Consider the following 4,276-nt stretch of genomic DNA (forward strand, 5'->3'; position numbering starts at 1 on the left):
AAAGATCTTCCTACTCCATTGTTCTCTCTGTCCACCTCTGAGGTGGGCACTGGAGAAAACATTTTTCTTGGCAGCTACCTAGCTGTGCTGGTTATTAATTATTATTATTATTTTTTTAGTTGGAGTCTCACTCCATCACCCAGAATGGAGTGCAGTGGCTACTCCCGGCCACCGCAGCCTCGACCTGCTGGGCTCCGGAGGTCCTTCCGCCTCAGCCTTCCAGTAGCTGGAACTACAAGCGCACGCTACCATGCCCAGCTAGTTTTTTGATTGATTGTAGAGATGAGGTCTCGCCAAGTTGCCCAGGCAGGTCATGAACCCGCGGACTCAGGCAATCCACTCACCTCAGCCTCCCAAAGTGTGGGACTACAGGCTGAGCCACTGATCCTGGCTGCTGGTTATTAATTTGTTGTCTCTGAGGTTCAAACCCACTGTCTATACTCTGCTTTGTGATGTCAGAGCTGAGACTAAAAACCACAATTCTTTTTTGCCAGCTGTTTATAGAATATACCAGAGGGAAACTGCAAAGCTGGAAGAGGGATATCCTCTTCCTGTCTATTTCCTCTGCCTGTCAATATCCCCTCAGCAATAATTTTTCATTCTGGCGGTTGCAGTTTGTTCCAGTATCAGCAGTTGATTTCAGTTTGTACTTTTCTACCATTCACAGAATCAGCTTCATTGGGGACCACTCAGATATACCTGTCACTGCCGAGAGGCCTCCCCTCCTCAGTTGCTGGGTTCCAGCTAGGGCTGCCAGACTTAGCAAAGAAAAGCATAGAGTATCAAGAAAATTTAAATTTCAAATAAACAGTAAATAATTTTTAAGTACGAATACGTTCCAAATATGATGTGGTACATGTACTAAAAAAATTAGTCACAGTTTATCTGAAGTTCTAATGTAACTGGGTGTCCTGTATTTTACCTGGCAATCCTAGTTCCAGCCTCCAAATTGAAATAATTCCACCCTCCTCCATGTGATCCCCAGCCATAGGGGTCGTGTCTAACTCCTGCAGTTAACTCCCTCTGTGATATTTTCATTTCCCTTTTGGCCTTTTTGGTTCCTTAACACCTGGTTAAAAATTATTTATATTAAATTTTCTCTCTTAAAATAATTGCTGGCTTTGGCTTCCTGATTGGATCCTGACTGACAGCCTATTTCTTGCTGGTGTGAATTCCAAGGACCCAGGAATGACTTTTTTTTTTTTTTTTGAATTGGAGTCTCACTCTGTCGCCCAGACTGGAGTGCAGTGGTCGCTTCTGGCCACCGCAGCCTCAACCTGCTCGGCTCCGGCGATCCTTCCGCCTCAGCCTTCCAAGTAGCCGAAATTATAGGCATGCGCTACCACATCCGGCTGATTTTTTGATTTATTGTAGAGATGAGGTCTCGCTGCCCAGGCGGGTCTCAAACCCGCGGGCTCAGGCAATCCACTAACTTCAGCCTCCCAAAGGCGCGGGATTACAGGCTGAGCCACCAAGCCTGGCTCAGCAATGACTTTAAAGGTTTAAAGTTCACAGACTTTTACCAGTCAGACCCACAGTGCTGTTTTGCAATATTGTTACTCAAAAACTTAGTAAGCTTCCAAGCCAGGCATGGTGATACTATAGTCCCAGCTACTTAGGAGGCTAAGGCTGGAGGATGACATGAGGCCAGGAGTGGGAGGACTACCTGGGCAACATAGCAAGACTCGTTTCTTAAAAAAAAAAAAAAAAAGAAAAGAAAAAAAAAGACACAACTTAGTAGGTTTCTGGCCTCTTTGTTTCTAGTAAATTTGCTTTCATACAAAAGCTACAGCCAAAATTGTCCTCTAGACTCTTTTTTTTTTTTTTTGAGTTGGAGTCTCACTCTGTCACCCAGGCTGGAGTGCAGTGGCTCACTCCCGGCCACCGCAGCCTCGACCTGCTGGGCTCTGGCAATCCTTCCACCTCAGCCTTCCAAGTAGCTGGATCTACAGGCACGCGCTACCATGCCCGGCTATAGACTCTTTTTAAGCCAGAGAATTGCTGGCTCTATTAATGACCTCTGAGTTCTGCCCCTTAACCTCTGTCTTCACTTAATGGCCACTTCCTTAAGCCGCCTTAAAACAACAGGTGAGCTCATTCTTGAGAACTGGCAAGTGAAGTGTGTTTACAGAAAGTCTTAGAGCCTCAGTTTGAACTCCTCCCAAGGGGATCCCTTTTCAACCATCACTAATAACCTGTCCAGTTGGGGATACGAAAGCAGGTGGCTTTTTCAGCTGAGCAAAACCAAATTACGGGGTTCTCAACCACTTACAGTCTAGACTTTAGGCAGAATTCCTTCTTTAGTAAAGCTTTGTTTTGCTCCTATTATCACTTCTTGAAAACTGGCTAGCTCTACAGTGAGTTCATCTTTCTGAAAAAGTGAAACTTTTTCAGCTGATAGAAGCTGGGTGCAGTGGCTCACACCTGTAATCCCAGCATTTTGGGAGGCGGAGGTTAGAGGATTGCCTGAGCCCATGGATCTGAGACTAGCCTGGGCAACATGGTGAGACTTCATCTTTACAATAAGTAAAAAACTAACCTGGCGCAGTGGTATGCACCTGTGGTTCCATCTACTTGGAAGTCTGAGGTGGAAGGATCCCCTGAGCCCAGAGGGTGGGGCTGTGGTGGCTGTAAGTGTGCCACTGCACTCCAGCCTGGGCTATAGAGTGAGGTTCCGACTCAAAAGAAAAAGAAACTGACACAGAGACCCACTATTGTTTGTCCATATTGCCATAGCCCTTAGAGAAGGGCATGACTGGCATGTACCCATCTTCCTGAGAACTAACAAAAGGAGCACTTCCCCTTATCTCCTATACACTCCCAGTAAATAACTTCAAAGAATATTTAACTTCCCTACAGACTGTGCCCAATTAACTGAGAAATGTAAATGGCCATTTACTACCTTCTCTTAGTAGTCACAGGTTTGAATAATATAGCATCAAGGTAATCATAAGTCTTGTGATTTGTGTAACTTTTGCATATAACATGTAGTAATGTGTGCTGTCTTAGGTACACTAACTCCCTTTACTCTATGGCAAGCTTGATTAATCCTTCTGCCTGGTGTTACTAATAAAAAGCTGTAAGATATCTCTGGTAACTGATACCAGGAAATGTGGACCATAAATGTCATTATTAACAAAATGGGGCTGTGACTTAAGTTGTATACAATGCTCTGCTAGTCATATAGTCAATGTATAGGTACCAACTACCCTAAACTTATGAAAGCCGATTGTAAAACTTGAACAGTGACCAGGCACAGTGGCTCAAGCCTATAATCCTGGCACTTAGGGAGGCCGAGGCGAGAGGATTGCCTGAGTCTGTGGGTTCGAGACCAGCCTGGGCAACATGATGAGACCTTGTCTCTATAATAAATCAAAAAATTAGCTGGGTGTGGTAGTGCATACCTGTAACTCTGGCTACTTGGAAGGCTGAGGAATAAGACTTGCCTGAGCCCAGCAGGTCAAGGCTGCAATGGCCAGAAGCATGCCACTGCACTCCAGCCTGGGCAACAGGGTAAGACTCCAACTCAAAAAATAGTAATAATAATAACTTGAAGGGTGAGTAGAACCATTTTTAAAATGCCAGAAGCCTAATTCTGCTCCCTGCATTTGAATTCAGAAATAAACTTCTTTCTACCAGTTCCTATCCCTTGATTTATTGGTATCAAGGGAGAGCAGCCAAGCATTACTCATACTGTAACAAAACTGCCCTCATAGGGTTAATGGCTATTTCAAGTCAGAGTTTAGGCAGAATTTTACTTAGACTTTGACCAGGGTGCACTGGTGCACTCTGACCCACTTCCCCTCAGCTGCTAATTGAAAGTCAAGTAGCAGGTTGACCACCTGCTCTTCCATTGTTCCTATAGAATCTCTGACACTGGACCTCTTTATCCAAGAATTGCTTAAAGTGTTTTTCAGATCTTGAATTCCAGCAAAATGGTTGACGCCAACTCACCTGAAGACACCACCAAGGAACCAACTCAGCACAGGAATGTGGTTTCTTCATCCCCTGTCTCATGATTTCATCCCCTACGTCCTAACCAATCAGTGACCCCAACTTCTTAGCCCCCTACTCACCAAAATTCCCTTTGAAGCCCCAGTCCAAATCTCCCTGGGGAGGCGGAGTTGAGATTCCCTCTCACTTTCTCACTTGGCTGCCATATGATTTCTCTGCTGCAGCCCCGCTGCTTCAGTAAGTTGTTCTGTTACCATGCAATAGGCAATTGGACTTGGTAGTCCTATAACAAAAAGACCTTGTTAAATGAGGCAAGAAGTGG

This window comes from Carlito syrichta, unplaced genomic scaffold (genome assembly GCF_000164805.1).
Source record: "Carlito syrichta isolate Samal-C Ts95f unplaced genomic scaffold, Tarsius_syrichta-2.0.1 Scaffold304026, whole genome shotgun sequence".
NCBI lineage: Eukaryota > Metazoa > Chordata > Mammalia > Primates > Tarsiidae > Carlito > Carlito syrichta.